The sequence below is a fragment of the Balearica regulorum genome, chromosome Z, assembly GCF_011004875.1.
Source record: "Balearica regulorum gibbericeps isolate bBalReg1 chromosome Z, bBalReg1.pri, whole genome shotgun sequence".
Classification (NCBI taxonomy): Eukaryota; Metazoa; Chordata; class Aves; order Gruiformes; family Gruidae; genus Balearica; species Balearica regulorum.
The window spans coordinates 33,132,969-33,153,100 of record NC_046220.1 but is presented as its reverse complement, the minus strand read 5'-3'; the positions used below and the strand labels follow the sequence as shown (position 1 = coordinate 33,153,100).

Here is a 20,132-nt window from a genome sequence, read left to right as displayed (position 1 = left end):
AGGTAAACACTGCACAAGAGGTGGATAGTGAAGGCAAATTGATTGTTAGAATTTTATTAAATGCTAGATTTGCTATCAAGAGGAATCAGTTGAGGGGATCTGCATAAGAAATGCAGTTTCTATGTATCAAAAGGCAACATGGGTGCCATCACATTCTTACTGATGTGACTGACAAAATTGTGGCAATGGCACTGCTGACCAATAAATGGGAAACACAAGGTTTTCTTGGAACAAATGGGATTCTAGCAAATACAAATCCTGGGATACAGCCAGTTTGTGATCCCAGTGTACCAAGTCATCAGGAAAAAAACCTCATTTGTATGGAGACCTGAACTATAACAAACCTTTGACCAAGTAACAAAGGAATTAGCACATAGCACATGCAGCTGACTGGACCCCATCAGAACCAGTTCAAATGTCTGAAACATATCATACACATAAACAGAGGTCTAGTGGAGTTTATGGAGGAAAGCACCAGGAGACACTGGAGATAAATCTTGGAAAACCAGAGCTGAAGGCTACCACAGATCTGTGGAAATAGGCAGCATCCCAACAGAAGAGGAAATATTAGCCACTTGTGAGGGGATCAGGGCAGGATCTAAAGTGGTGGGCTTAGAGTCACATCTGCTGCTGGCTGTTGCACTGCCATTGGATCCTGAAAGGATAAATGCCCTTGATTTATAGTGTGGCAAGTACTGTCTAGAGTAAATGGACAGTCCTGATTACCCAGCAGGCTCAAATAAGGAAATAGGGATATCTGGGCCTCGTAGAAGAGCTGATCTCATGGCCCAAAAATTTTGGGGCCTCATCCGAAGCATTACTGTATACTCAAGAAACCCAAAATTGTGGCAAGCTGTCCACACAAAATACTTTGTCAGATGGCCTGTTCACACATGGTTCTTTACAAATTGTTGATAGTCAGAGAAGATGAAAAGCTGCCTTTTATAGTCCCTTCCAGCATGTGATAAAGATGGATGAAGCTGAAGGACAATTGAGTCAGTTTGGAGAAGTCCAAGCCACAAGACTAGCTATTTATGTAACATTACAGAGGAAATTACCCAGATGATTATACTTGCATACTGGCCACTGGGATGGCTCACACTGTGGAAACAGAGCAATTAGTAAAGACAAAGAAAGCTTGTCTGGTGGCCAAAATTGTGTATAAAAAAACCCCACAGCATAAGAACTGGAAAAACAGAGTGTGCTGGTGCGACATATATATGTCCATATTCCAAAGAAAAGTGCCACTATCAATAATCACCAAGTGGTCCAAGTTGTTCAACAACAACTTGTGTTGATCACCACAGTCAACAAAAACCTGGACAGACAACAGAAAGGGCAACTGTTTATAGCTCAATGGGCGCATGAAACTTAGGAACATTTAGGAGATGACAGCTATCTCTGGGCAGATATGGAGGGGTGGACTTGTGGAGATGCCATTACACAAGGAGCAAAGGACAGTGAAATCTGTGCATTAATGAAAAAGAAAGTTAAACAATGAAAGATACTGAAGCACAAAAGATGATATTTGAACTTATGATTTGGAGATGCATAGCAAATAGAACAGATTAGACTTCTGTGCAGTACTGCTAGGGGACATCACTATGTCCTAATTATAGTAAAAATTACTACAGGCTAACTGGAAATTTATCCAGCAGCCTGCGTCACTGCTAAAGTACAATGGTAAGTCTTAACAAAAAAAATTGTGCAGACATAGGACACATGAAAAAATTGAGTCTAATAATTTCATTTCAGAAACAAAACAATGAGGTTATGGACAACTAAAACATGGACTTAAGTGGATGTACCACATTCTCTCTTATCCCTAGGTCTCCAGGAAACTAAAGCAATAGCTTTAATTATCAACAATTTTATATGAAGTCAGAAAGGACTACAAAATGTCCTAAGAGGTAACAAAACCTCTGATCATAATGAAAAACCCAATGTAAATAAGCAGTTCCAGCTTAAGAAGTAAATGGATGCAACCTTGAGTAATCATAACAAAAACAGTTTCAACAGTCACAGTTTAAGCCCAAGTAATTAAATAATAACTTAATAGCCTTGATAACTTTGATAGTTCTTTTTATTTTGTTTTACAGAGTGATCCTTTGAAGAACAACTTGGAAAGAAGCAATTAGACATTGTGATAAAAGTTAGTTTCAGGAATGTTCTTTTAAACAAATGTGTAAAGAACAGCAAGAATCTAGAAGAGAGTATCGAGAAGATAAAGAGTTTGAAACAAAGGGAAAACCAGCTAAGTGCTACCTGTACTTAAGTGGTCAAAAGTTGAAAAAATTGTGGGTTTAAAAGTGTATATGAAAGCTTGAAAAGCAATAGTGAATAGTAAAACATTATGATCAAACCAAAATAAAAGTACCTTTGAAAGAAGGTAACATAAAGAAGTGTTACAAGATACTCATACTTAACTAAGAGCCAATGGATAGAAAAATGGAAAAATTGCAATTGACTCTAGTATAAGTAATAGAACTCAGGATACCTGTATTCTTATATTTTTTAGAGAAACATAATTTGTAATCACTAACTAAACCAGGAGTATTTGTGTAGTATCTACAGACCCACCAGTAGAGTGGGAAGATGGAACATGTTCATTCCCACCTGTGCAAAAATTTAAAACCAGCGCTACTGAGGCTGTAATTGGTAGTCACATGTATCACACTTCAGTAATCACACTGGCAGATGTTAAAAATCTTTCAAAAGATAGTACACAATGGACAGTACCTAGCTATGAGAAAGGAAGATACCTAAAAAGTAGCACCCAAAATCAAGCAGAATTAGACAAAAAATTTCAAAATCATTAAAAAGCCTAAATTCCCACAGAGAGGTAGAAATCAAAATGTTACATCAGCATGGGATTATATTTAAGACCGCTCACAATGTAGCCACTGCACCTGAAGCACATTGGCAAGATTCCCTACTTGGCACCCAAATGTTAATGCCTTGTTCCACGTCCTTGCTTACCCCATAGTCATATTATTGGGGTACTTACAATCATAACCGTTATTATTATAGTCCTGCATGCAAAGACCTGGAGATTGTTGCAGAGGATGTTATTTATGGTGCAAGTAACTGTGTTTCATCAGAAAAGTGAGTGTTAAGGAGGTCAATAGCAAGGGGTTGTTTAGTGTTCCAGTCTATAGAGCTGGCATCACTCGAGTTGGTAGACCAGTATCAGAGGCCCATAGTTTGACCTTCAGCATGTTGCTATGTAGTTGTTAGGGATGTAACACTGCTTAGATAAGACACAATGAAGCAGGTGGTATGAAAAAAGCCAGAGCTATTGGCAACAATAGCACAACTAAACTGATAAAAGAATATTAGCTCCGTGACTCACTACACCCATCAGGGAGCAATAGCCCAGGGTGGTCCAAGGGCCAGGAAAGATCCAACAGCCTGGAAGATGCTCTCCCCTCATCAATCTCATCCCACCTCCACTCGAGAGGGAGGACACATGACCCTGCCTTGGAGGATACCTGGCCACGGAGGACCTCCCTGGACGCCTGGGACCAAGCTCTCATGGCCAGAGCCACCGCACTCAGCACTCTGCTCCTCCCAACTGCTGAGAGCTCTGCTCCTGTCCACAGGGAAAGGTGAAGTAGAGATAACCGCTTTTACCTAACTTTGTGGTGGTCTTCATATCATTGGTTACTGTTTCACAGAGGCAGTAAACACCCAAACTCCTGCTCGGAGATCCAGTTATGGTGTAGTGATTAACATGTGTGCTTAGTTTGTCCTGACTCAGACCATGACACCAGATTCCAAACATCTTATATGGGAGTAACAGCATTACATGGAGCAGCAGACAAAAATCATGACAATCCTGTTTCTTGGGCAGTATAAACCAAATTGTGCCACTGCATGGAACTACATCAACCGTAGAAGCCTGCTCAATGTTATAATTTATAATGTACTTTTCATAAAATTTATAATATGGGGGGGGGGGGGGGTTGTCTGTATTTTGAATTACATGGCCTCAACTTTGTATCTGAGAGGCACACAAAGCTGTCTGGTGGGATGAGTATTAAAAACCTTGTCTCATAGCTGAAGATGTGAAGGCAGAGAGTATTCTAATGATTTGTTCATGATCACAAAGACAGTCTAGGAAACTGTTGCTAAGTGTCCTGAAATATTGGTCTGGTCCTTAGGTTGCTTTCTGAACCCTCTTTTTATCACTTGCCTCATATTCCACTTATCATGGTGAATTGTTTCACGAAAGTGCGTCACAAAACCAGCCTAGATGGGACAGGATCTGACACTACTCTAACATCTTGCCTTAACTTGCAGATTATTTATCACAATTTAATTCTCAAGCCACCACAAATAAGAGACATCAAATATACACTGTCCTTTAAAAGCCTTTATGTTTTACAAAGCAGCTAGCATGCACACAGACTGTTGTGGCTTTCGTATTTGTTATTGTTTTACTTGTCTTGAAATACTATCTAAATGTTCTTTCACAAATACTTGGAAAGGTCATTTTGATAATACAAACCTCTGCATCTTCTGTTTACTAGCTGTCTTTACCTTCCTCTGGCCACTTTTCTCCATAAATCATTGCATATATAAAAATACTGGTGGAAGGTAGTTTATATATATGTGTCTGTATGTGTGTGTATGTGCATATCTGACAGATATACCACAGTTCAGTATTATAAAATACAACCCAAAAAATTATCATTTTTCTTGCGAAGTATTTTTAATTTATTCACCACTTTCTGGGCATGTGTTACAAATAAGCAGAGTATGGTCTGTATCCTGCTGCAGTTAAGTTCTTTGACTTGGGACCTTTACCCTGAGTAGGTTTATGTACTTAGGTTGCATGTGAGCCAGAGTTTGCCCACAGTCTCTAGCTGTGGGTCTCTGTGTGTCTCTTCCATGGGATTTAGCTTGGACACAGAGAGCTGTTTGCCTTCACTAGTGCAGGCATTTGCTTTGTTTATCTCTCTGTCCTCACACCTAAAATGACATCAACAATTCTTCACATGTGTTTTTGAAGGAATCTCATTCCCTCGATGAATGCAAGGTGGCATTATGCTTAAAGCCATCTATGGAGAAGGCCAAAGCATAACATGCTTTTATTGCAGCTGGAAGTTTCAGATGACTGTAAGTGGGAGCTGTACGCCTATCTCCCCCAGTCTCTTCTGAAGAGCCCAGCCTAAAGAGTTCTCTGTAAATCAATGTGATGTAATACAAAATCCTTCTGAGAATATCTCTTCTCTTCCCAGCTAGGCATTTGCTGTCTTCTTTCCCAGTGCAAGTGAGCTGGTCCCTTTTGCCTTCATACATGTTTGTTTTGGAAATTAGACAACTTAATCCCACGGCTTTTCCATTGAGATTTTTGGACAGTTATTGCTAAGACAAGAAACATTAGATCTTCACTGGTTCCTACTGTCATCAGAGTCCCAAGTAAAAGGAGCAAATAAAGTTATATCTTATTTATGCAGTCACGTAGCTTTCCCATAATGCTGCATACTTCTTAAAAACAGAAAAGATCTTGCAATATTCAGAGAATATGGAACAAAAACGTTTCTAAAACTGAGTTCCTCTAGAGCAATATTAATGAAAAAATAGTGAGTAAAAAGACTTGGAGACACAATGACTCCATACAATAAGGTCTGTTCATGCAAGTGCCCTTCTGTGTGACCTTGACCACAGCTTAATCCCTTTGCCGTGCCTTGATTTCCTTTTCTATCTCCCATTTAGCTGCTGAGCCCTGCAGGAGAGGGATACACAACATCTAGCTCAATGGGGTCATGACTGCTGTGAGGGGTTCTCACAGTTTTTGCAATAATAGTGATTTATTTCTTTCTATTGGCAGAATTGTGTTAAACTGTGTTTAGATTAAGCTAGAAGAGCCGTTATTTTTCTCTTTTGCCATTGAAAGTCCTTGGAAAGCCCTGCTGACTTTTTGCTGTGTTGCTGACATTGTTTTGTTTTTATTGCTTGTGCATGGGCAGTGGAATTCATAAGTGGATTTATCCCGCTGTCAGCCTATACCTGTAAAGAAAATGGAGCCCTGGCTCTAGCAGAGCATAGAAAGATGTGTGCATTATTACTTCACTCCTCTAGAGGGAACTCTTACTGTGTTTTAGATCTCTCCATGCATTTCTCTGTAAATGCTGCAGGCTGGCCAAGATGAGGGAAGAGTCACAACCTCTTCAGCCAGAATGGACTCTGGCGGAATCCCACTCACTGGAAACTAGCAGTAGTTGTCTTCAGATGACAATGACTTCCAGTTTTGCCGGAGCTCCTTTCTGAGCCTTAGCCTGGCCTGGCATTTCCATCCCTAAGAAAGATGCAAGATACAGTGATAAATATCCCCCCAGAAAGCTGGATTTAGATATTCAAGCAGGTGAAGCTTGAAGTCTCCTTTCTGTGTATTGGCATCAGATAACAGAAAACTGTGTCCTGAGGGTTTGATGCAAGAGGTTGCCAGGGGGGCAGGGGGAAGACTGAGGAGAAGTGCAGAGAACAGCAACTGTACTGCAAACACTTCTAACCCACACCATCCCTCTATGAAGCTACCTTGTTAGCTGCAAAGGATGAGTCCCGTTTTCCCTGAGGATCCTCCACCAGTTTCCGTAAGCCCACGTGTGGCAGGAACCATGACTTAACTCAGTAGTGTCACTTTCAGGCCCAAGTAGGTTTCAAGGTCCGTGGGTGGCAAATAGAAGAGAACTGCTCTGTGGGAGGGACAACTTCTGCATTCAGAGGAGTGTGGAGAGCAGTCTTTGTGGATATCATGGGGTCTCTGTTTTGGGCCGAGCTAGTCACGGTGGATGAGTGCTGCTCTGACACAGGACCTCAGGGGAATGATTGGGTAATAGGGCAGGCTCCTTCCCACTCTCCTTTCCAGTTCTGTACCTTTCCTGAAGACCAGTGTCAATCTGCCAGCTTCTCTGATTGCCCTTATAAGGAAAAGTAATAAATCACCACTTCTGTTCATATTGCTTTGGTACAGTGCCAGACTTCCTACACTCCACAGATGCCTTTATAGGGAACAAGCCATGACAGAGTGCAGATGCCAACCCAGTGGTGCAACCTTTAACTAGCTTACTACTGGGAAAAGGGACAGCCATGAATATAGAACTTTGGTCTGAGTCAGCATCCTCATCAGGACCAAGCTGGAAATTATAATAAAGAAGATGGAGAAAAGGGGACAGCTAAGTCAGTTGTCATTGCATACCTTGTCTGCATTTTGCACAAGTCCACCAACTTGGCCCTTCAGTATGGAGTGCTTCCAAAATCCTCCAAGAAACAATGCTTGCTCCTGCTCATGACTGAAATGATGAGCAGTCTGAAGTCCCCCCACCCGGTTGGATAGGTTAAGTCATGCAGAAGACCTGTGTGTGCTAGAACCAGAAAGAAGAGCACCACAGCTTTTTGGTTTTTTCAAGTTTTCTAGATGAGCAAAGATTTGCTATAGGCAGGGATTTCTGATTTAACAGCTATGCTCTGTGAGGAAAAGGCATCAAAACAAATAGTCACCAGACAAGAAAAATATAACAGATCAAAGAGAAATTACCCGCGTTCCTTGTTTGTAGGCAGCTGTATGTGAGGACTGCCTCATGTTAGTGCTGCCAAGGGGCTTAGGTATGTGGTAGACTCAACTGTAACAACAAAAGTAATCACAGGATCTAATCTCATTCCACAAACCCTTCAAGTGGATAAAGTGAGTGATCAAGGAGTGGGTATGGCTATACTAAGTGGCATTCATACCATGCCTAAAAACTCAATTCTTCCACCTCCTTATTCCCAGTTTCTGCTATATAGCTCCTCTGAAGAATTTGTGTATGTACCACAGGGTGCTTAGTTCTCTTGTAGTGCTGAACCCAGAATTTTTCTGCTCTGCTCCATTGGTCTGGGAGAAGTCACAACAGATACATGCCAGAGGAGTACACGCTTCTCAGGGAGCAAGAATTGATTAACAGAGCCGAGATATATTAGAAATTTGCTAGTCTAGGGAAGAACGTGCTTTGACTACTTCAATTTTTCTGTCTTAAACTGGATCTATTCATACTGCCTTTACAAACAAGGATAGGACATGAACCCAAAACCAATCTCTAACTGGTGCAGAATTGGTATTTTTTCACGTGGAATTGTTTCATCCACACTGTATATTATGACCCTTATACCCAGGACTTAACAAGTAATTGCTTTGTTATTTTAACTGTATTTGTCCTGGGGCAGTCATTCCTTTTCTTTAGCAAGAAGGACCTTTTTGCAGATCACCATGACAATGCCATGCTGCTAGGTATGTACATTGAATAATGTGTGTCATGAGGGGTGCAATACAGACTCACAGACTGAGGGAAATTCATGTTCTCAAAATTTTATTCCTCTGCCACTGCACCACAACCATCGCACCACAACCAACATCAGAGCATCTTCCTTCTCTAGCACAGGGGAAGAAGAAACCCCAAACACAGAATAATCTGTGAAACAAAAGGAAATAAGAAAATGCTGACTTGTGAATCTCAGGTTATCATGTGGCCTGCTACTGGCCTACTGTACCTCAATGTTATCCCTTACTTTTCCTACACCTTCACAGGGCCTGGCACTTCTGCCTGCTGGGACTAGAGTGAAAGAGGACATCTTTCCCATGATAGCATCTGTTACTTGGCACTGGGAAGGAGTCTACATGTACAGCTTTTGGAACATAATGATTTCAGACTTCCAGAAATAAGTTATCTTTGCCTCAGGAGCAATCTTTCCTCAGCATGGAACAAATGAGAAATATTTTCTCATGAGCTTAGAAACCGATAAACCAAAGCTCACTGAGTGCAAAGACACTCCTAAACTGTTAATTATCTTCTGTCTGTCACCTCACTGTCCTGGGATCTGGGATCCTTATAATGCTCATTTACCCAGTGAGACACTCAGGCTATCTACACAGCTAGACAGAGTGGGTCTCACAGTGGGTCTAGGTACACTGAGCCACAGTATAGGACAAAAATAGAGAAAACCTTAAACGACCCATTGCAAAGCTTCAGCTTAAAGTCTAACTCGTTCAACATGTTAACAAATGAACATTCAAGGACTGTGTACCTTGGGCTTCAGTATAAACAATTTAGCAATAGTTGGTATCGTTTAATGCACTCTGCACGTGCATACAGTTGGTGTACAGTTAGATACAAAAATTTTACTTCTGTGCTAGACTTCTCAGTTTATCCAGGGGCCTTCACTTTACAAACTGAAATCCTCACTGTTCCTACTATTACAGCATTCATTTTGAATTTCTGGTAAGGCAAAAAGTGTTAAATTTGTTAGAATAGAGTATCAAAGGTAGTATTTGGTTATCTACCATCTGGGAAGTTTCACATTTTAGGGTTTTCCACAGGGAAGGGAAGGGAAGGGAAGGGAAGGGAAGGGAAGGGAAGGGAAGGGAAGGGAAGGGAAGGGAAGGGAAGGGAAGGGAAGGGAAGGGAAGGGAAGGGAAGGGAAGGGAAGGGAAGGGAAGGGAAGGGAAGGGAAGGGAAGGGAAGGGAAGGGAAGGGAAGGGAAGGGAAGGGAAGGGAAGGGAAGGGAAGGGAAGGGAAGGGAAGGGAAGGGAAGGGAAGGGAAGGGAAGGGAAGGGAAAGGAAAGGAGAGGAAAGGAGAGGAAAGGAAAGGAAAGGAAAGGAAAGGAAAGGAAAGGAAAGGAAAGGAAAGGAAAGGAAAGGAAAGGAAAGGAAAGGAAAGGAAAGGAAAGGAAAGGAAAGGAAAGGAAAGGAAAGGAAAGGAAAGGAAAGGAAAGGAAAGGAAAGGAAAGGAAAGGAAAGGAAAGGAAAGGAAAGGAAAGGAAAGGAAAGGAAAGGAAAGGAAAGGAAAGGGAAAGGGAAAAGGAAAGGGAAAGGGAAAGGGAAAGGGAAAGGGAAAAGGAAAAAGGAAAAAAGAAAAAAAAGGAAAAAGGAAAAAGAAAAAAGAAAAAGGAAAAAGGAAAAAAGAAAAAAGGAAAAAGGAAAAGGAAAAAGGAAAAAGGAAAGGAAAAGAAAAGAAAAGAAAAGAAAAGAAAAGAAAAGAAAAGAAAAGAAAAGAAAAGAAAAGAAAAGAAAAGAAAAGAAAAGAAAAGAAAAGAAAAGAAAAGAAAAGAAAAGAAAAAAGAAAAGAAAAGAAAAGAAAAGAAAAGAAAAGAAAAGAAAAGAAAAGAAAAGAAAAGAAAAGAAAAGAAAAGAAAAGAAAAGAAAAGAAAAGAAAAGAAAAGAAAAGAAAAGAAAAGAAAAGAAAAGAAAAGAAAAGAAAAGAAAAGAAAAGAAAAGAAAAGAAAAGAAAAGAAAAGAGAAAAGAAAAGAGAAAAGGGTCCACCTCCAGTCCTTTCCTCAGTCCAATGAGCAGAGAGAACCTTACACATTTATAATTGTTTCAACCAACTCTTTAAGTTAATCCTAAGAACCAAGACATTTAAATAAACCTTGTTTAAGTGTACTAGAATTGGTCTCATTTGGAAGGTGAACAACTAGTAAATAGGACTGCCAACTACAATGTATGAGAACAGCTGGACCAGATTACAGTTTTTCCAGCTGGGAATCTTTCTCTTACAATGGCTAACAGTAAATACCTGCAGAACATAGCAAATGAGCCAAGTGTCTCCAAGATGCTTTCCCAGCCTCCAGTCATCCAATGCCCAGGGAATTTTGTTCTACATGCAGTATTGCTGTGCATGACAGCCCTAGATGGACTTTTCTTCCATGAACATGTCTGATGATTGCTTCTGAACCACGTAATCTTTTGGCAACTAAAATTCTTGTGTCAAGGTGTCCCATCTTTAAACTACACGTTTTGTGAAATACATGATTTATTTTGTCTTGAGATTTTGGGTGTATCATAGAAACATTGCTGTCACTATCTATACTGGAGGTGTGAGGAGGGAAAGTTCCCACAGGTCTCCTCAGCACACCAGGGTACATCCCAGGCTGCTGCTTGAGTGAACCTCTAGGTTTGTTGGCTGTGTAGCATGGATTTTGTGTTTTGTTAGACATCAAGTAGATCAGAATAATAAATTCCTCTTTCCTGAGAATGCCCTGAAAGGTTTTCCAGACAAGAAGAGCACCTCGCATAGCAGCAGCATGGCTGGAAATGCCAGTCTGTGCAAAGGCACACACAAAGCACTTACAGAACCCTTTCTCTCCCTTGTAGGGCTGCTGTGATAGTCTAGGGGAAATGGAGTCCATCCTGTCCCAAAGGATGTCTGTGGCCACCTAGTCTTGAGGTCCAAGGTCTCACTGCAGGGTTATTGGCCTGCAACAGTGGGGCATGGAGTGGGAAGAAAGGGGAAGACCCACTGTCTAACAGTGAGAAAGCCAAAGCACCTGCCCAAGGCTTAAACCTGTTTCATGTGGAAATTACCTCAAGACACTATAGAAATGCTCTACTGTGCTCCTCAGCACGACAGCCTTTCAGACCCAAGGGATGCCACACTGACGGATCCCTGAAATGATTGAGTGACTGGGGATCTGAAATGGGAAAGAAGGGTTGGTTGAATGAGGATGTTGCTTTGTTGCCTTCTCTTTCCTAGGATTCGACTTGCTCTTGAAAGTGATCTTGAACTGGTTTTTGCCATTGTATGTTTTTACAGTGATCCTGATTTTTAACACACTTGGATCTGAGGTGATTGGAAAATTCTTTTCTACTCTTAATGACGTTCAAAGTGCCTGGCAGGAAAGAGGCTGATGAAAGACTTTTTATGAGCACTGGGAGACCTGCTTTCAATTGCTGAACCATCTATGGTCTCTGTCGGTGAGTCATTTTATCTACCCCACTCTCTGTGTTCTGCATTTCTTAAATAGACTCTAATGAGAATAAAACTCATTAATGATTGTTGGATAGGCAAACTGTAGGAAGGTGTGGGCCTACAAGTGCCTAGATAACAAAGTGGGGAAAAAAAATAAAAAGGAAATAATATGCCAGTTCAAACCTATGCTCACCAGCAATGTCTTGGAAAAAAAGTCTTTCAACTGCATCTAAGATTGTTTTTCAGACTGCCTGTGTCCATAGCCAAAGTAATCCATTTGGACATGTTACTTCTAAAGCCAAGTGCTTGAAACAGCTTAGCATCTTCCCTCTGCACCAAACCTTATGTTCATCCCTGCACAAGCAGCAGTCACATGCAAATAGCCATCCTGCCGCTTCAGCAGGAATTTGTCCGAAAGTAACCTTTCTTCCCTGAAGCAGCGGCATTGTTTAATTCCCTTCTCAAGTTAGTCTCATGGTGGGCTGCTTTACGTGGCTGTCAGGCAGCAGCTATCCAAGTGAAAAGCTAAGCAGGGAAAGGAGCTCAGAGGAGTCAGTATGCAAATAAGTATATAATCTATGTAAAATATATACATATATATATGTGTATGTGTTGATTTTAGACAGGGGTGGTACTGGAGGCTGCTCATCTCAGAGAGTTCAAGCCTTTCTTTCCCCTGGAAGGAAAGGAAGGTTTCATTTCCATGGTGGAAGCAACTGGCATGGGCTCTTTGACATATATTTGTATGTCTTCCTCTTTAGTCTTTCTGGTTTCCCCCCATGTGCCTCATTCTGGGAAAGCTTCTGCAGAAAAGGAACAGCCAGCCTGAAGATATGAGAGGGTCAGATTGTGATCACAAAGGAGAGAGAGGTCAGGAAGGCACTGGAAAGAGCTGTGCCCCTGAACATTCATCTGTAGGCGAGGGGCAGGGGACAAAATATATTTGGGAAGGCGGGTAACATGACAAGGATGCAGTGAGTAACTTCTCGCTGCCCACTCATGCCATTTGCATGCCATCTCTTCCTAGTCTATGTGATTTTCAGATTGCTTCCTCTTTCAAAGCAAGTGGTTCCCCTCTCTGCCTGCTGGGGGTACCTGGTCTATGCCTACCAACACCAGAAGAGGAAGGGCACATCTGCTGAGGTTGTGGTCTTCATAGATGGTGTTGGGGTCTAGGTCACCACTACCACTGTTAAAAAGAACAACTGGCACTTCAGCTTCTCTTACAGCTCTCAGACAGCTCTAGGTTCCTCCTTTGAGATTTCCGCCCTTCTAACTGAGCCCCCTCCTCCTCTCGCCAACTTATCTCCTCACCATGGGGCCTCTGAGGGAGACAAACAAGTCTCCCAGGAACTGATAATGTGTAAGAGGCTTTTTCAACATGTGGTCAGAGGGAGACAGGAAACCTACCCACAGATCTGTGAAAATACCCCAGGCTCAAGGCCTCTTTTCTTCCTGTGAAAAGTATACAAAGGAGTTGTCTTTTAGGGAGCAGTAGTCAAGGGTCTGTCTTTCCAGGAGAAGCAAAGGCTCCTAAACCTGTGCACCTGATTCTGCCATTTACCAAGGGAGCACAGCAGATCTCCCAGAATAGCTGAAGCAACCCACTAGCTGCTCCGCACAACATGAAGAGCTTGTGCACAGCTGCTAGAAGTTTTCTTTGGCCAGGACTGGCAGGAAATTAAAAAATGTGTGTGTGTATGTATGTACACACTGTATAGTACATTGTAGTACATTGAGTGGAGATGTGATGGACAAGTCTAGCAAAGGAGAATGGCAATCTATTCTCGTATCAGCAGGAACTCCAACATCCACAAGGAGGGTACAATGCAAACCACTGGCCCTCCTGCAAGGCTGCCCTTGTATGCATGTCTCTGAGACTGTACTTGGTAGTGCTGTAAAAGACCATTTTCAGGCCCAGTTGTATTCTAAGGTATTTTTCAGTCAAAGAAGAAAAACCTCTGAGCCTAGAAACACTGCCTGTCAATTGTGATGTGTGAGCACAAAAGAGAGAAAAGGTTGAGATTCCTGAGTTTACTGTTATGTCTCTATGCCTTTAAGGAAAATGGATTGTTCTCACGCTGCTTGGGGGAGAAGTGGAAGATCTAGGGTTAGTAACAATACAAGACAACATGTCTGGTAAGGGATGTGGTAAGAAGTTTAGGATCTCAGACCTAGCTGTGCTGTGGCTGACTAAGGAGGACACAGCTCCACAGAGCTGGGAGGGTGAGCACGCCTGGTATCCCAGCACTGCACAGCAGTGACTAGCTTATCTTCAGCGTTCAGTCTTCAGAGTACTGAGTTACTAGGAAAGCTTTTTTTCCTCCCTCTCTCTTTTTCCCTCACTGGTTTTTAACTTTAACAAATGTGAAAGGTGCTGATAAGTACTGCAAGTGAATGATACAGTATTTACTACCTTGTGCTCCCCCCTGTTTGTGAATTTATTTGTCTCAGCATTGTTTAAGAGCAAAGATCTTTCTTACATTACATCGCTCTTTCACACAGCAATGGTTGAAGCCTGAATATTGATCAGTGTCTTCTCCTATGCATCAACCCATGCTGCTTCCAGCTGCTCAGCGTGTTACACTGGATCTTTCTTTCTGGAAAAGTTATTCTTGGGTTTGCACTCTGTTGTTAATCCAGCAGAGGTAGGAGGAACACAGCCATGTCTCCTGTCAGCCTGCGTGTACTAAAGAGCTGCGTGCCTGGCTACCCTTCTTTGTAGCACTTCACATGTCTATGCACAGTGACAGCAATGTTGACAGATTTTCTTTTAGAGGATGGCGCAGAATCAAAGTTACCAAATTAATGAAAGTGCTTTGGTAAAGGCAACAGAAATATTGTTGACAGAAGCTGCCTTGTGATGTCTTCTTCTGTGTCAACCCTTAACCAAAAGATGTGGTTTACTCTTGGTCCCAACTGGATCCAGACTATTCTTTAAGCTTTGCATCCATTGTCTATTTTCTGGCATAGCTACTGTCACATTGCAGATGGCTTTGCTTAAGGCAGAGGGCTGTGTGATTCTTCCCCCAAAGTAGCAGCACTTGAAATCCCCATCTTGGGTGCTACAACAGTGATTTTAGGTGTTCCACAGGTCAAAATGTTTCACTTGCTCATGACATACATTTATCAAGAGATAGGAGTAAGGGGTCTTACTGTCTCTGCTTTAATGTGATGGTCCTGCAGTGCTTGGTTGTATTGATTCTCTCAAAGTTAAAATGTATCAATATAGAAAGGACTTGTGTCACAGGAAAGAAGTTCAGGAAACCAATTACTGGAGTTTTACTAGGTTCAAATACACCACTGACGGAGCTTGATTTGTAGGGAGCAGACAAGTAAGCCTCTTCTGCAGTCAAACTGGTTTTAATATAGTTATGAGGATTCATCAAATCCCTATTCTGAATCTTCAAGCATCTCTTCCACAAACAACTGAATTTATTTCCACTCACCATCAGTTTACACAATATGAGAAAGTCTAATCTGGCAAAGTGGTCAGAGAGACCTGAACTTAATGCAATGTTTACTTCACAGACAGCCTTTCCTTCAGTCCAATATGGAGTGTGCTACTTAATTCAATGATGAAAGTTTTTCTCTTCAAGGATTTAATATTCTTTGTCTCATCTCTAGAAACATAAAATAAAGGACTCAAACTCAACTATATAAAATATACATTTGAGGATTTTTTTGACTAACAGTAGGCAAGCTTGTAAAAGTTAATCCTCCCAGCAAAACACATACAAGACCTTGTAAGGAGAAATGTGTTCCTGCTTAACAACACCGTATGTACATCAGCAATGAATACTACAGGAAACAGGACACAGAGTGAGAGGATGTTCTCTACAGGATGTGGATCCAGAGTCCTCAAAATGCTATCAAGTTGCTCAGAGGAAAGTCCAAATAGGAAACTACTGCTATTTCTTTAAATGAACATACAATGCAATCGACAGACAACAGTTTCAGAGATAGGTCCTCTTGTTCTGATATGTTATGTGATCATCTCGTGAAGGACTTAGAAACACCTATCTTGCTATCTCAATATGGTGCCTTTTTCTCCCCATCTATGGTGGCTTTTAGACCAAAAGCTGGGGTTAAAGGGAACCTAATAGGAAATGCAAAAAAATGTTGCAGAGTCCTTAGAGAAGTAGCTGATGCAGGCTCATCTCCTAGCTGGCTGGAGGGGGGATAGTCATATAAAAGTAACACAAAAATTCATCAGGGTCCTATGAGGCCATGGGATAGGGAACATAGGGGCATTAGTAGGGGAAAGGATGCTGAATTCTGCAAACTCGGTCAAAAGTGAACCAAAAGGAGAAATGGAAAACAGGATTAAGCAGCAAGCTAGTATAAGTTTGGGGTGAAGGTCATAGAGGCTTAGTCATACCTACACAAAGATGTCCAAGTATCTGGTCCAAGTTTGGTAAGGAAATACAAATTCTACTCTCTGGATATTTAAAAGTTTTTCAGAGCTCTTTGCCAACTTGGTTACACTTTGTCTGGAAGAAAATGCTCCCATGTAACTGCAGTTATCACTATCCCTAAGATACCCAAGAAAGTCTTGAAGTCAATGGGACTATTACGTTGACAGCTAACAAGGTGCCATCATAGGGATCCTGTCAGACAATGGCAGAACACAAACGAAGTGATGGTTAGGGACCAGTCACTCAGAAGACATATCACGGAGTACCTGAAATGTCTCAGAGAGGCCTGCTTGAGCACTGAGAAAAAGTCCCAAATAAACCTTGTATAGAGGGTTTGTCCTCTTGCCCTCTTCTGATGCCTCCCATGCAAATTCAAAATGATGCTTTCAAATGCAGAGGGGGAAAACCTACACCCAATTTTGAATGCGATTGGGTGCTTAAGCCTTTCACTAAAAAACATCCAGCCACAAAAATGCCATTGTTTTTATGCTCCAAATTTAAGTCTACATGCATTAAGTAAGGGAGTAAAGTTACTGTCAAAAGAATTTTCCTCAGCATTTCCCTGATTTCTCCCCAGGGTCTTTAAATTCACTGATGTTAAAAGAAAAACAAAGAACTACAGCAGGGCGCATGAACACAGCTCTATAAATAAAAAAGAAAAGAAAAAAAAAAAGCCAATCATCTTCCATTTCTTGAATCAGCCATTGTGTAGGCATTTGCTTACTCCATCACTGTTCTGTGCTCAAGACATTAAGAGAAAACTGATATTGGAAGCAGTCTTTCTGTGGCACTGAGACTGGTCTACATCTCCTGTCTAAGGCCTGGGAAAGAAAATCAAAGAGATTAAGATCTAGATTTTACACTTGTACTGAAAAAACCTTGCAAGCAAAGGGCAAAATATTGCCAATATAAACAAGAAAATTTGGCTTAATTTTGTGTCTGGGTTATAAATACATTAAAGGGGGGGGAATTTAGTCATATGTAAATAATAGCTCGATTACATTCAAGAATATGTGGGTGGGTGTTCTGGGTAGAATAATTTGCTAAGGCAGAGCTCTTCTTCCCTGCTTTTCCTCTTCCTCTTAATTTATTCTTCTTGCTTAGTAACCAACCAGCTGAATATGTGCTTCTACTTTTTAACCTTTATTTGTATCTTGCTCTTCATTCTGTAATCCGGGTAATCTTTCTATAATGGCTCTTTATACACTTTTCTTTAGGATTGGTTTGTTATGGACTAAACATTTTTAATAGATATCAACATAGTGTAAGCCACTTAAGTGCTAGCCTAGCCTCAGGTGCACACTTCCATTTTCTTGATGTCAGGTGAATGTGTACTTAAAATCAATGCTTAACAGCTTTACTGTGCTAGTCTTGGTATGGCTGATATCACTATATTACAGTACAGTATTGTACAACCTGCAACACCAAAGACTCCCTCTTCCCTCTTGCCTCTACTTAGACATTTCTGCTCTCTCTTTTGCATATTTTGGTTTGGGTTGGGTTTTTTTGTTTTGTTTCTGTTTTGATTTCTCTTAAAATTGATGCTGACATGTAACATAATGCTCCAAAATTTAGACTTCTGTCAAGCTTCCTGGCTATTGAACCTCCCTGCTACAAATCAAGAAACCACTTGCTCTAGCTATGCTATTTTGCATTTTGCAGCTTGGCAGCAGTGAGGAATTTAAGAACCAGTGTCACCATGCCTGGCTTCAAAGCAAGACCCAGCAAGGGTCTGGAAGGGGCACACCACCTGACACATGGGGTTAGTGTGCCACACAGAACAAGTGAGCTGGAGTTACATTGGAACATCCCTGAGGTGGCTCCCATTGGCCATGGGAACGTCTGGCCTGCCAGCAAGAAAGCCAAGACAAAGAATGGGGTTTCCTTGGGATTGTCTTAGTCTCATACCCTCCTTACAGGAGCCTCGAAATGTTAAATGAGGTATTATGTATCATATCTTTCTCTCTCTCTCTTTGTTATTTTTATAAAAAAAAAAAACCTAATTGGGTGCTATTTACATCACTGCAGTTACGCTGTTTGTTCTGGCATCCCATAGATAAGCGAGTCTGTACTGGCCAAGAGATGCTGGGAATATTTGTGAGAAGTCATCCAGAAACTGGTATTTAATCTAGTGCCTGACATTGCATGCACTCAGTTTGGTAATGATGCATAAAAGGAGCAAAGGCAAGAAAGCTTGAGCTGTGCTTTCATATTAAAACGGCTATCATGCCAAGTGTTAGGAAAGCACTCAAAAGCCTGCACTGTCAATAAAAAGACTTTTCCCAGCCCCAGTAGGGTTTGGATTAGGTCTCATACTGTGAGGCTAGACTTGGCCTTTTCATCAGGAGCACAACCCTGATAGCCCTCTCCTCACATCCAGAGTCAGCCATTGGAGATGTTTGTAATCCCAAGAGTTAAGGAAGCCTTGTGCAGCAGCAACATCCCAGGCTGCGGGAGAAAACCCCAAAAGCTCCTGAATGCAGCACGCCATAGGAAGGAAGCAATGGCCTCACCGAATGCTGAGGACCTGACAAGGAAACCTTTTGAAATCTTTTTTTAATACTACTTTTAAAAAAGCGTGGCTATTCTTAGCATCTTTTCAACCTGTTCTAGCATGGGAATCTGTTTCTACTGCTCCTAATTTCTGTGGAGTGCCTGTGCATGTGAAGAAGTGAAGCTGACACTGGCAGTCCTCTCTGTTTGGGAGTCTCCTTATTTCACTACTTAGAAGATTTCAGGCTTACAGCTAATTGTGGGTAAAAAAAATCTTTGGTAGGTGGAGCAACGCAAGACATGTCCTCACTTCCTGGCGCTTTTGAGAACAGACACATGGCCAGCCAGGCTGTCTTACTGCTCACCAAGTGGTTCAACACGGTGGGGTGATGAACAGTAACAGAGACTCTCCAGAGTCATTTCCGAGAAGCGAGACTAACGATAACAGGTTACTTCCCACGGGAAGGGCCTACAATTAAGAACATGGTGTTTATCTGACATGAATGGCTGGGAGATTACGTCATTGGACATATACTGCACCCACATGCTAACACCTGCTACACCCAAACTGGGTCCTGTTTAGCATCTGCTTTTCTGATGTGGATGCATTGTTCTGGCTGAGCTAACTTGAAATGATTTAGGGAAGCATCCTGAGCATTGCTGAGCAGAGATAGCACCACACACGGATATAAAAGCATTGTTGAGACAAGCTCTACATGGGATGTTCTGCCAAATGGTTCCCTTCCCTTCCTCTTCTCATTTCCTTGTTCTCCTTCAGTAACTGGAGAATGCTAATCCCTTTATTTGTTTATGTGTAAACTGGTGGCTTTCCAGACCTGCTACAAAAGGCATTTGACTAGAAGACTTTTCTGGAAATAGGCAGCAAGAGAAGCTGGATATTTGTTTCCTGAATGATGACTTGGTGGCAGTTGGATTGATCCCCTTAGACCTGAGGATATTAATATTGCTATGTTTGGATTGACAGAGTGAGAATATGGACAGTCCTACATTGACAGCTCTAAACAAAAAGGAAAATACAGCTACTTTAATTCTTCCCTTTTACTGAAAATTTGTTTTCAATATCTGGTTTTGACCAGCTTTAGAAACAATACATTTGCAATGTCTTGCTCATCCAAAGCAGCAAGCTTCTGGCATTTTTTTCACAACACACAGAAAAAAGCCAACACGCAAATATATCTGAAGGGAGAATAACATTTTCCATACCTAGTCATCACAGTTTGTGAAGGAAAAAAAAGTGTTGGTATACAAAGGTGTGGGATTTATACAGGCCTTCGCAATTTCAAGGCTTGTGGAAATTGACAGACTTGAAAAGAGGAATAGTATTCTCACTGCTGAATCATTGGGTGCTTTTTCAGCCTTTATAGAGGAACTAATCTTGGACTTCAGATGGTAAGCTATTATTCTTGCCCCCTCCAAGCTGATGTTTAAATCATGTGCCCCTGGATATGAAACCAGGTGCCACATTTCAGGCA

At 41.5% G+C, this 20,132-nt stretch overlaps 1 long non-coding RNA gene across 1 annotated transcript; it reads right to left on the bottom strand.

Moving 5' to 3' along the window:
* Window positions 1–2,061: 2,061 nt before the first annotated feature.
* Window positions 2,062–8,448, bottom strand: LOC142599422 (uncharacterized). Its single transcript, XR_012832982.1, has 3 exons — window positions 8,322–8,448; window positions 3,809–7,473; window positions 2,062–2,903 (listed from the first exon to the last, which is right to left on the bottom strand). It is a non-coding gene; the product is annotated as an uncharacterized LOC142599422 (long non-coding RNA).
* Window positions 8,449–20,132: the final 11,684 nt, after the last annotated feature.